General features: G+C 43.1%; 1 pseudogene; it reads left to right on the top strand.

Annotated features, from left to right (window-relative positions):
- The first annotated feature begins 3804 nt into the window (after positions 1-3804).
- On the top strand, positions 3805-5718 carry LOC139020501 (putative RNA polymerase II subunit B1 CTD phosphatase RPAP2 pseudogene; annotated as a pseudogene).
- Positions 5719-13744: the final 8026 nt, after the last annotated feature.

Genomic DNA, 13744 nt, shown 5'->3' on the forward strand with positions numbered 1-13744 from the left:
GTTAGTCTATCCTTCATTTCTGACTGTTTGTTTTTTTTTATGGTTTCCAAGTCCATTTTTATGCTGTTGAAGTTCTCTGTAAGTTCAACAACTCTTTTAAGTTCATTGAGCATCCTTATAACCTGTGTTTTGAATTCTGCATCTAATAGATTGCTTGTCTCTGTTTTGTTTAGTTGTTTTTGTTTTGTTTGTTTATTTGTTTTAGTTTTATTTTGTCCTTTCATTTGGGACATGTTTCTTTGTTTCCTCATTTTGGCATCCTTCCTGTGTTTGTTTCTTTGTGTTAGGTAGAGTGGGCTTGGTAGAGTGGCCTTTGGAATCCCCTTTGCATTAAAAAAAATTTTTTTTTAAATTCTTTATTAATTAAGGTATTACAAATGTGTCCTTATCCCTCCCCCATTAACCTCCATCCTCCCCCCCGCCACCACTCATGCTCTCATCCCCATTTTGTTTTTTTAATTTTTTATTGATTTTTTACAGAGAGGAAGGGAGAGGGATAAAGAGTTAGAAACATCGATCAGCTGCCTCCTGCACACTCCCTACTGGGGATGTGCCCGCAACCAAGGTACATGCCCTTGACCGGAATCGAACCTGGGACCCTTGAGTCCGCAGGCTGACGCTCTATCCACTGAGCCAAACAGGTTAGGGCCAAAAGTCTATACTTTTAGCAGTACACCATGCTATTTCTTAATTTTTAATTTTATTTTGGTAAAATATACATGACATGGCATTTACCATTTTAACCTTTTTTAAGTGTACAGTTCAGTGGCATTAAGTACATTCAAATTGTTGTACAATCATTAGCTATCTAATTTTTAAAGCATTTAAAGACACCGGGGCATCCAAGACTATTGGTAGTGGGCCAAAAGTTCATTAATTAAGATAATTAATCTGTGTGTGTGTGTGGGGGGGGGCGGCCGCAGTGAATTTCTACTTGGTAATAATGGCTTGGTGAACAATTATTGGGATGTAGCTCAAATGCGCATTTGAATTTGGAAGCTTTATTTATATTTATTATCTTCTTTCAGAATGTCGGTCTCCCAATTTCAGGAAATTAAACGAGAATATCTCACTATTATGTTGTTAATTACATTCAGCTTTAATTACATTGCTAATTGATCCCAACCTACTAGCTTGACATCTGGGTACAGCAGGCACACCATAGAAGTGACAGGCAGGTTAATATACCAGAGAGTTCATGCGAGTTACCTATTAGATGAGTGAGTGCTGCTAAAAACCTCTGGTGGTCCACTTTGGGGGCAGCAGCGTGCTGGCTTTCTGGGAAGGATGGATATCAGGACTCCCTGCAGTTTTCTCTTTACCAGGCTGAATATCCTTGCTTTCCTTCATGAAACACATGTTCCAAGGCCCTTTATTGAGTGCATTGTTCTTCAACTTGGTGACTCACATTTCTTTCCAAGTGTGGCATCTAGGATGGAACCCAGCACTGCCACTGCAGAGCAAAACACACCTCCCTAACTTTGGAGGCACGCCTCTACCCACAGTACCCTCGATAGCATCAGCCTCCCTGTCAGCTTTCATGTTGCTGGCTTATATTGAGCTTAAGTCAGTTCAACCTCCAAACCTTCTTTATATATATTATTGTGACATTAGACCTCTGACCTATGTCCTTGCGAAATGGCCTTTGGACTCAAGGATAAGAATCTATTTCTATCAAGGATGAAAATATTTGCAATGCTCATGCCATGGACCTTGCTCACACATAGCTTTTCCCCATTTCTTATTCCCAAGACTAGACTAATGGGGTAATAATGTGAGTCTTCATTTTCCTCTTCAAATGGAAAAAAAAAGGGTAGGGAATAAATGGGGAGACACTGGGTTGGCAGCTTTTTATATTGGTTAGAAGAGACTGGGTTGGGTAGAAGTTTGTAGTTTTGCAAAATAGTCCCAAAACTGAAACTGGTCGTTTAGGTACAAAGTAGCTTGCAGTGGTGGCCACATACTGTTTGACTCACAATTCTTCATCTTGGCTAAGTACTCTGTGGCTTGCCAGGTTGTGCAAACCAAAGTATCATTGACTTGATGTATATATAAAAAGCATATTATTGTGGATTAGATTATAAAACAGGCACAATGCTGTAACCGGTGGATAGAGCGTTGGCCTGCAGACTGAAAGGTCCCAGGTTCGATTCCGGTCAAGGGCATGTACCTGGGTTGCGGGCACATCCGCAGTGGGAGATGTGCAGGAGGCAGCTGATCGATGTTTCTCTCTCATCGATGTTTCTAACTCTCTATCTCTCTCCCTTCCTCTCTGTAAAAAATCAATAAAATATAAAAAAAAAAATAGACAGAGACAGGGAAGATTCCTCAGGGAAGGAACGACCTAAGACAGGCACAGTCGCAGAGGGGCCATCAGGAGACAGCTTGGGGGTCAACAGAGGTGGGGCACAGACCCTCACCACCACCACCCCTCCCCCTCCCCCTCCCCCTTCCTCTCGCTCGTCAACTTTGCAGAGGCCTGAACCCTCCTCACCCCTTCTGAGGGAGGTCTCCTGCCCCCATGGCTGCTTCCCGCTTCCCACTTCCCACGCCCAGCTAAAGACAGAAACTGGCTGACAGCAGCTGCCCTCTTACTGCAATGAGACTTGTTTCCCATTTCTACCTTGGACCACAGGGAAAGGGGCAGCTGAAGGAAAGGCCTGTGTCAGGATGCTGCCTTCTTCCCTGTCTTCTCCCTCTTTTTTCTAAACACTCCCATGCCTTGTAGTTCTTTTGCTTTCTCTTCTTTTTCTCTTTGCTACACTCCATCTCCCCCTCCTCCTCCTCCCCTCCCCAGTATCATCCATATCGGTCGACCCAGAGGACACCAGCTGACTCCTCCCCCAGACAGCGACACCACCATCAAGCACTGCCCTCATGAACCCTTTGATGCAGCCTTTCAACTCCCTGACGCTTCGGGAAGCCCATCGCCATTGACGCTGCCCGCTAGCCAGATCAACAAGGACAACCAAACCCCCGACTTGAGGGCAGCCGAAATCCCTTGTTTGGAGAGGCCAGCGGCCTTCTACAGGAACAAGGCTCCTTGTGCATCCATCCACTATGTTTATAGCTATGCTCGCTGTCACCGCTTGCCAGTCTTCTCCCGAGTCTTCAACAACCCAATCCGAGAGGTGGCCGCTGATTTACATGCGCTATCATTTCAAAAAATAAAAAAGGGGGAATTTTCTGGGAGCCGGTCCATCCTTGCTGCTGGACGCGGTCGCTGCAGGGAAGAAACATCTGCACAGCACGTGTTTCAAGGGACCCGGCGTCTATGGCATACTGCTTTTAATGTGTTTGCTCACCTTCTTGGCGCTGTGTGTTCTAACCAAGGTCATCACCTCTCCCAGAAAGGTTGTTTCCCCAGGTAGGGATTTCCCCCTGAGGTTAGGGAGGGAATAAAGCCCCTTGACTGAATGCCAGGTGGGTAGTTAATCACTTTAACTACGAACAACCACCCTTAAGCTACATAATCTTTACTCCCTGGAGTGGAGACAAGAAACGCCCTAACCTTTGGAATTGGAATTGATAGGATTCAAATCAGCTGGTATAAATACAGATGTAACAAAGCAGTAAGAGACAGAACTTGGCTGGAGATCCTGGCTAGAGATCCTGGCTAGGCTGCTGGTCGACTGAAGGCTGTCTCTGTGTCAATCCTTCTTGGCCGACTCCGTGCACACCTTTGCGGACCCCCGGACCTGCTGGGGTCTGCCCCCCCCCCGCCGCCCCGCAGCAGCGTAGGGAAGCAGAGCCTCGGAGGAGGGAGACGCTAGGGGCGGACCGGAGCTCCTGGCGATGCGCCCCATGGCTGAATCTGCCGGGCTGTCCCCGGCCGGTGGCAAGGCCCGAGCCCACCGCGCCTCTCGAAAGGCCGCAGGCACTAAACAGACAAGTACCTTGAAACAGGAAGGTGCTTCTAAAAGGAAAGCAGAACTAGAAGAGACTATGAGAAAGAAGATTGAGTTTGAGAGAAAAGCTCTACATATTGTTGAACAGCTTTTAGAAGAGAATATTACAGAAGAATTCTTCATGGAGTGTGGGAAGTATATCACACCTGCTCGCTACAGTGACGCCGTGGTTGAACGTTCTATTATCAAGCTCTGTGGTTATCCCTTATGTCACAAGAAGCTAGGGATTGTACCAAAGCAGAAATATAAAATTTCTACCAAAACCAACAAAGTCTATGACATTACTGAAAGAAAGTGTTTTTGCAGCAATTTTTGTTATAAAGCATCTAAGTTTTTTGAAGCACAAATTCCTCAGACTCCAGTATGGGTTCGAGAAGAAGAGAGGCACCCTGATTTTCAGCTGCTTCGGGAGGGACAACGTGGCCATTCTGGAGAAGAAGTACGGTTATGCAGTAAGACCATTCAAACATCAGATGTTGACAATCCTGGCCATATTGAGAAGCAATATGAATCTAATTTTTCTAGCATTCCTAGTGATAGTAGCAGTGATGACGAGCAAGACTTTATTTCCTCCATTCTACCAGGAAACAGACCAAATGCAACGGGTCTAAGGCCACAGCTGCACAAAGAAAGCATCATGAAGAAGAAAGCTTGTCAAAAATCGAACTTCAAACAAAAAGACCAAGAACAGGCAGTAATAAGTATTACTGAGCAGTTAGGCAATTGCCGATTAGATAGTCAGGAGAAAGCTGCTGCTTGTGAACTTCCTCTACAGACGGTCAATACTCAGGTTTCTTTAAATCGTCCTTCGAGAAACAACGTGGATGCTCCAGAAATCCCTGAAAACAGATGCAATAGTTCAGAAATAACTTTAGTAGGCATAAGTAAGAAAAGTGCTGGACATCTTAAGAGGAAATTTGGCAAGTCAAACCAAGTTTCTCGGTCAGCTTCCAGTTCAGTGCAGGTGTGCCCTGAAGTTGCAAAGGCAAACTTACTCAAAGTTCTGAAGGAGACTCTGATGGAGTGGAAGACGGAAGCAACTTTGAGGTTTCTGTACGGCCAGAATTATGCTTCTGTGTGTCTAAAACCCGCTTCAGTCCCTCTGGTTAAAGAAGAAGAGCTTGACGAAGATGACATCAGCTCTGACGCGGATAGTCATTCCCCCGCCTTGCGGGAATCTCAGGACAGCTTGGATGAGTCTTTGCCTTTCAGGGCCTCAGATACAGCCAGTAAACCACTGCCAAGTTATGAGAGCTTGAAAAGGGAAAATGAAACATTAACCCTAAGGATCAGAGAGTTTTATAGAGGACAGTATGTTTTAAATGAAGAAACCACCAAATCACAAGACTCAGAAGAGCACGATTGCACCTTTCCGCTGGTAGATTCAAGTTCTCAGAACCAGATTAGAGAACGCATCGTACTCCAAAAATTGAGTAAAGTATTGCCGGGACTTTTGGGGCTGCTTCAGATGACATCAGGACATATTTGCACACCACTTAAAAATCTTGTTCGAACTTTCAGATTAACAAGTAGAAATATTATCCACAAACCTGCAGAATGGACCTTAATTGCTATGGTGTTGCTTTCATTACTGACGCCGATTCTTGGCATTCAGAAGCATTCTCGGGAAAATATGGTGTTTACACAGTTTCTAGCTACCCTGCTTGAAGAATTACATTTAAAGAATGAAGACCTTGAAAATTTAACCATCATATTTAGAACCGGCTGTTAAACAGAGCGATGTACTTCATGAAGAAGGAAGAGAAAATGAACTGTACACCATTTGTAGAATCCTGTTCACAATAAAGGTCTGGTGATGACTGACAGCTAGCTTTGTTCCAAGAAAAACCTTTACCTTCTCAGATTTCAACCCCTTCCCTCCCAGCCCCTAACTATACGGAGTGACTTCCCAGGTAGAGGGGAACCATGATTCCAACAAGGATATACAAGTCCTTGCATCTCTGGCTATAAGACATAGGATTTTTATTTAAAAAAAAAAAAAAAAAAAAAGAGCCGAAACCGGTTTGGCTCAGTGGATAGTGCATCGGCCTGCGGACTGAAAGGTCCCGGGTTCGATTTCGGTCAAGGGCATGTACCTGGGTTGCAGGCACATCCCCAGTGGGAGATGTGCAGGAGGCAGCTGATCGATGTTTCTCTCTCATCGATGTTTCTAACTCTCTATCTCTCTCCCTTCCTCTCTGTAAAAAATCAATAAAATATATTTTTAAAAAATAAAGCAGGCACAAGTGGTCATTCTTTTAATATGCCATCCTTCAGGTCTCATCTTGCAGTTAGGAGGGTTTTCTTTATGTGCCCTTGACTTGGTGCCATTCTAAAGTTAATAGAGAATATTTTCAGAATACAGTTTTCAAGAACCCTCAGTTGTTAAATGTTCAGTTTGCTATTCACCTCTCCTGCTCTTTCTGATCTTAACCAATGTGGAACATACATAAGGAATAATAGAAAAAAGTACCACTCTTTTCATAGATAAACAAGCTCCTGATACCCAAAGTAAACTTTGGTAAAAGTTGGATTGGAGAGAACCTTATTCAGTGTGAAATTGAAGTCCATGCTTCCAGCACCCAGCCCAACCAAACCTGTCATTAAATTCACATGCTCAGCCGCATGGCTAAGTGAGCAAGTGAGTAGCTGGGCCTGCAGAGCCAATGTAATCACTTACCCAACTACTCACATGCCAGGGCTACAAGCCTGCCACACCCACCCAGTCATAGGTTAAACAAGAAGAATGGCAGGCCTGGTAGGCATGGCTCAGTGGTTGAGCATCAACCTATGAACCAGGAAGTCATGGTTTGATTTCTGGTCAGGGCACATGCCTGGGTTGCGTGCTCAATCCCCAGTGTGGGAACTGCAGGAGGCAGTAGATCAATGATTCTCTCTCAGCATTGATGTTTCTACCTCCTTCTCCCTCTCCCTTCCTCTCTGAAGTCAATAAAAATATATTAAAAAAAAGAATGGCAGGCCTGCCCCACCAAGGAGGGCCTGCCCAGGGGTGCTTACCATAAGGAACAGAAATGCAAGCAGTAGTATTTATTTATTTAAAAATATTTTTATTGATTTCAGAGAGGAAGGGAGAAGGAAAGAGAGATAGAAACATCAATAATGAGAGAGAAGCATTGATTGGCTGCCTCCTGCAGGTCCTCAACTGGGGACCGAGCCCATAACCCGGGCATGTGCTCTTGACCGGAATTGAACCCAGGACCCTTCAGTTCGCGGTCCGATGCTCTATCACTGAGCCAAACCGGCCAGGGCCAAGTGGTAGTATTTAATACAGTGATGCTGTACGCCATTAACTGCAGCACACCGAGTGTGAGCTCTCACCTCTCAACGGCCCACTCTCTCAGTGGAAAGTGAGTCTGGGACAGGAGAGACCAGAGCATTCCATCCAGTCCTCCTGAGAGAGGGGAGAGGGAGCACATGGCCCTTCATCTCTCCATTGGGAATATACAACAAGCACCACTATTCCTCCTCTCACCAGCATCAGTTTTTTAAAGTAATGCTCTGTCTATCCCTTGTAGGATGTCTCATTTGTGATCGAATCCAAGGGTTGATGATTGAAAACAAGCTTTAATCTGAAAAGATGGTGGAATTTTGATCAGAGAAAAATGTTATGACTGGAAAACTCCCCATGGAGAAGCTGTAAGTCAATCCTCGGTTTATGCAAAGCAGCACCTGTGCCTTCGTGCTGACGATGCACATGTAGCAATTAGCGACGCTGAAATGCCAGTCTCACACCTGGGTTGGGGAAAGCCTTCTCCCTCTCTGGGAGTGGGGGTGGGGAACTCCAGCTTAAAGAGAAACAAACATGAGACAGGTGTGGAAAGACGCTGAAAAGTTTGTGACTACTTGGCTTGGGAAAGTGCCTTTTATTTCCAAAGCAACATTTAAAAATATATATATATAATTTATTGATTTCTTTTACAGAGAGGAAGGGAGAGGGATAGAGAGTTAGAAACATCGATGAGAGAGAAACACCAATCAACTGCCTCCTGCACACTCCCTACTGAGCATGTGCCTGAAACCAAGGTAGATGCCCTTGACCGGAATTGAACCTGGGACCCTTGAGTCCGCAGGTTGACGCTCTATCCCAGTGATGGCGAACCTATGACACGCGTGTCAGAGGTGACACACAAACTCATTTTTTTGGTTGATTTTTCTTTGTTAAATGGCATTTAAATATATAAAATAAATATCAAAAATATAAATCTTTGTTTTACTATGGTTGCAAATATCAAAAAATATCTATATGTGACACGGCACCAGAGTTAAGTTAGGGTTTTTCAAAATGCTGACACGCCGAGCTCAAAAGGTTCGCCATCACTGCTCTATCCACTGAGCCAAACGAGTTAGGGCTCCAAAGCAAAATTTTTAAGAAAAACGAAACTTCTCCATGTGAGAACATTTTTCTTTGTACTTGTATTTTATATTGAAATGAATGCAGTATAGAAATGGCCATGAATGACTTGGAATTAGGCAAAGTCAGGATTAGGACCTGGCTCTCTTACCTATGGGGGACCCTGGCGAGTTACTTCACCTTTCTGAGCTTCAGTTTCCTCATTTAGAGTGGAGATAATCACAGTGATCAACAAGGTTGTTGTGCAGATTAGAGATACTGGATATAAAGTGCCTGGTCCAGAATGAATTGTGATGATGATGGGATATCTTTTTCTAAATACTTTATTCTGCATCACAATGGGTGAATTTGCTAGTTTTATTTGCACATCACACTAAATCTACGAGGATATTTTATATTTGTTCCTTTATGTGGTCAGAAAAACGAGGTCAGATTTTAAAGTGGGAATTATGAGATCATGGTCCAGATAAATCCTTTCTGGTCTGTGTTATTGATTTCTCCAGAGAATTAGGCCATCCAACCATTTGCAGATTTATTGGAGTCAGCATTGAAGTGCCAGATGTGGTTATTATGACAGAATACTGCCCAAAGGGAAGTTTGATGGATGTTCTGCACAATGCTGACATTCCTCTCAACTTGGGTTTTCAGTGAGAGCCAGGCATTTGAGTAGTGGGAGATACAACCAAGCCCTTTTCCCATCAACGTTCCAAAGGATCTATTGTAATGCAATGAATTCATTGCTTTATCTTGGAGGAGGTTTTATGTTATATCTTGGGGCACAGATGGGAAGGAATGAGTCATTATATCTAGACAGGGATATCTAGAGGGAACAGGATTTTGAATCGGGCCTACCCACGGTGCCCAGGGAAGACCTGGCTGGAAATGCTGGCAGAAGGTCCTTTAGCATCTAAAGAATATAAGCTACAGGCAACAGCAAGTCATAGCAAGTAGGCACTGGCTAGGTCTAATTACTTTATCTAACAAACACTGGGCTAGACCCTGAAGGTCACAAAAATAAACAAGAAATGTTCCCTACATTCAAAAATATCTTGGTCTGGTAGGAAAGACAAATAAGTAGAGTTATAGAACAGTTGATAGAATTCCTTAGGAGAGTGTCAAGTGTATGGGAGTAGCGATTAGTCCAGACTGGGCGTGGGAGTGGGCCAAGGAAGTTTTCTCAAGGTGGAGGTGGGATAAGGAAGAGTAAAAGTTTGCCAGGAGAAGGAGAGAAGAAAGGCCATTCTAAAGAGAGGGAACAGCATGTGTAAGAGAGGATGGTCCAATCTGGGATTGTAAGTAGATTAGTATGACCAGAATTTAAAGATAAAGGTGGATGTGGGAGGTAGGAATGGTGAGAAATGAGACTAGAAAGATAAGTAAATAGTCTTTAAATGGGCCAAAGTAGATACGATAATTTAGTGTTTGATAAAAATGGAATTTCAAATAAGTGAAGAGAGATTGTCTGAATAAAGGATTCAGGATGACTGACTATCCATTTGGCAAAAATAACATTATATCCCTAGTGCACACATTTAACCAAAATTAACTCGGGGACTGCTTTAAATTTTCAATTAAAAAAGTGAAACTTAAGAGGTACTAAAAGGAAACACTCATTTATGATTATATAATACCACAATGAAAACTAACAGGCAAATGAGTAATTGGGAAAAGTTTTTCTAACATGATCTCTTACTGAGTATAACTAAGAGTTCAGGTTGATATCCATAGATTAGTGGGTATTAGCAATGTAAAAAGCATAACAAATAACCTCTAGTCTGTAACTATAGACAAATCTATGAACATCTAAATTTGTTTTTAAATATATACCAGTGAACCAGATTTACTTGGAAAAATATTCATTTTTTTAACAGATAATTATGACCTTATAGAATTAACAAATTTGGGTGTAGCTAAGTTTATCTTAAACAATGTCTCCACTATCCCTGCAAACAGTGGCTTTGCATTTCAGAGAGGAAGAGAAATCTGTGTGGATTTTTAATTTGTTCTGGATGAGAAATTTCACATCACAATGACCTGTGTATCTTTTTGTAGCTATGCCATGATTTTGTTGGAGATTGCCACCTGAAGCGACCCAGTCTCGGTAAGACTCTATTGAACATATTTTCAAGTGAGCCATCAGGGAGTCTGCTTCTCCATTGCTCAGCAGCGAACAGTGTGCCCTATCCTGGCACAGAACAATATTGTGGCTGATTTGTTCATATATGTTTAATAGAAAATAAGATATATCTATTCTCCTCCTGCTGCTCTTTCTCCTCCTCATCTATAGTTAAACTAGAGGCCCAGTGCATGCAGGGAGGTCCCCTCAGCCCAGCCTGCACCCTCTCCAATCTGGGACATCCCTCTCACAATCATGGACTGCTGGCTCCTAATCACTCACCTGCCTGCCTGTCTGATCGCACCTAACTGCCCTCCCTGCTGACCTGGTTGCCCCCAACTGCCCTCCCCAGCTGGCCTAGTCAGCGCTGCCCCCCCTGCTGGCCTAATCGCCCCCAACTGCCACCCCCTGCCAGCCTGGTCGCCTCTTACTGCGCGCCCCGCCCCCCCCCCCCCCCCCCCCGCCGGCCTGGTCACCCCCAACTGTCCCCCTCTGCCGGCCTGGTCACCCCTCACGGCCCCCCCACCGGCCTGGTTGCCCCATGCTGCCAGCCTGGTCGTAGGCAGCCATCTTTGTGAGGGTGTGAGGGTTAATTTGCATATCACCTCTTTATTATATAGGATAGCATATGCTTTTGGTTTGAAAAAGCACTGAACCAAAATCCCATGCTGTAAAGTCTCCTGGGTACTAGGATGAGTTCCTCCATCCAAATCTAGGCCTATTGAGTTGAAGGAGAGCAGCACTAAAAATACTCTGGCTGCATCTGGAACACAGGGACCTTTTGGGATTTGTTTCCTTTGACCACATTCCAATCATAATGATGTTGAGCATGGATTTTATTCCCCAGGATTCGAGTTCTTGTCCTTTAATAAATCTTTCCCACCCTCAGGCTTTGTTTATTTATTTTAAGAAATTTCTTTCCAGATATATGAATTCCAACAGATCACAAAAATTATACATATTTCAACAGAGACCAAAACTGTCATTAAGACATTGTCTATAGAGAAATGGGAGGTAAATGAGGGTGGGGCATGGTTCCTTGAAATTATTTTTCATTTTATTATTTTAAATGTAAAACCGTTGGCAGTTGTGTTGAGCAATAGTTTCACGTGCTTCTGAATGCCATTTAACAGATAAACTGAGTGACATGGGGATTTCAACCAGAATGATCAAATATTATTGACTGACCTTGATACTTTTAAATTGATGCAAAAAGGAACAGATGGAAAGATGACAGTATATAATGAGAAAGTCTGTCTCATTTCTCCCAATTATCTGGTTACAGCCCAGCTTTAATATATGTGTAAGTAAATTAATTTCCAATACCGTGCAATTTAAGTGTAATTCCACAGAGATGGGAGAAAAAACACAAAAAAAACTACCACTCTTTATGGGGATTGACTCATACTAGTCACAATTTGTCAATGTCTGAAAGTACATTCTCTCAGAGTGCAGATGAACAAAGTCATTTCTACACTGAGCAGTAAACCACATATGGAACTTGTCTATGGCAGGGGCTAGGCTGACATCACTCTGTCCTCTACAGGAGTGAGTGTGTGGGGAGAGGGTGTGGGCTGCAGGGGGCAGTGGGCAATAAAGGGTCTGACCAGCAGTTAGAGTCAGTCAGCTGTGCTGAGGAGCACCGGGAATGACTGGATGTTTAGGAGGGGTCCTTTGCTGGAGATTCTTAAATGCCAGGTTGAGAAAGTCACATGTGATCAGAAAGGAGCACTATCAGCTCTTTACTAGTGGGAATGACATAGAAGAAAAAAGAGAAAGAAGAGAGAGGTGGCAGAATAGAATTTTCTTTCCTTTGTGGTTAATTAAGTCACTTAGTAAGGCCTCCAGAGCGAATCTCATAAGGGAATGTCTAATTTACAGTGTAATTCTAAATGCTTGTTAACAGATAAATTGATACACTTGTTAATTTGTCCTTTTTACCTGCCAAGGGGCTGAATCAACCGCCTCAGCTTATCCCTTTGGGGTCATCCAGAACTAGAGCTATTAGCTGTAAGTCACCTTATAGATTATTTATTTGTGCCATTTCATTTTCAGATGAGGCAGTTGAGATCCAGAGAGACTGAGAGACATCTTTAAGGCTCGCGCTCACTACTCCCTTATTCCCATTTAGTTCTCTGGTGGAAGGACACAGATTCAGCCCTGGAATCCCGTTTCTCCCACTTCCATTATAATTTTAGGCAACCTCAATATCCATGAGGATAATATGTCCAATACCATCCTGTCAATTCTTTGAGCCCCATCTTCTCCCATCATCTTGTCCTTCACCTGCCTCAGCTACCCATTTCTATATCTCAGTCTGAGATATCATCATTGCCCATAATTGGATCTCCTCCAAATTCTCCATTTCAATATCTCACTCTTTGACTTCCACCTCCCATTTTCTATCGAATGCCCTTTAGTTTCCCAAACCCACCAATGTATCAGGCTGGGAGGTCCAATCCATTGACCTGATTGCACCTCATTTCCTCTCTTATGCCCTTTACCTTCCCACCTGGCTTAAATTATATGGTCTGTCATTGATATAGATTCCTAACTCTCTTCTGTTGTCTTATCACAAACTGATAAATTATATATGTTTTGTGGATTGCTATGTCCCATCTCTGGACTATAAATTCCTTGAGGGCAGGGCCTTTGGTTTGCTCTGCTATATCCTGAGTGCCTAGATCAGTGATGGCGAACCTATGACACACGTGTCAGAGGTGACATGCGAACTCATTTTTCTGGTTGATTTTTCTTTGTTAAATGGCATTTAAATATATAACATAAATATCAAAAATGTAAGTCTTTGTTTTACTATGGTTGCAAATATAAAAAAATTATTATATGTGACACGGCACCAGAGTTAAGTTAGGGTTTTTCAAAATGCTGACACGCCGAGCTCAAAAGGTTCGCCATCACTGGCCTAGATCATAGCTGAGACATGGTAGGTGCTCAGTAAATACTAATTGAATGAATGAATGAATGAATAAATAAGTCAGTGAAAGCAAGGATAGCTTTCAGAGGGGTTAAAACTATATTTTGCTCTAGAGATTTTTGCACATGCTTTTTTTGATTGTTTCTCTTTTAAAAAAAATATTTTTATTGATTTCAGAGAAAAAGGGAGAGGAAGATAGACATAGAAAACATCAATGATGAAAGAGAGTCATTGATTGGCTGCCTCCTGCACACTCCCTACTGGGGATGGAGCCATAGTCTGGGCATGTGCCCTGACAGGGAATCTAACCATAACCTCCTGGTCGATACTGAACCACTGAGCCACCATGGCCAGCTGATTATTTCTAATGCTGTTTTTTTTTTCTTCATTTCTTTTCGCCCCTCCCACAAAAA

The sequence above is a fragment of the Myotis yumanensis genome, unplaced genomic scaffold (genome assembly GCF_028538775.1).
Source record: "Myotis yumanensis isolate MYYU_CA2020_CCGP unplaced genomic scaffold, mMyoYum1.0.hap1 SCAF_12, whole genome shotgun sequence".
In the NCBI taxonomy this organism is placed as follows: Eukaryota; Metazoa; Chordata; class Mammalia; order Chiroptera; family Vespertilionidae; genus Myotis; species Myotis yumanensis.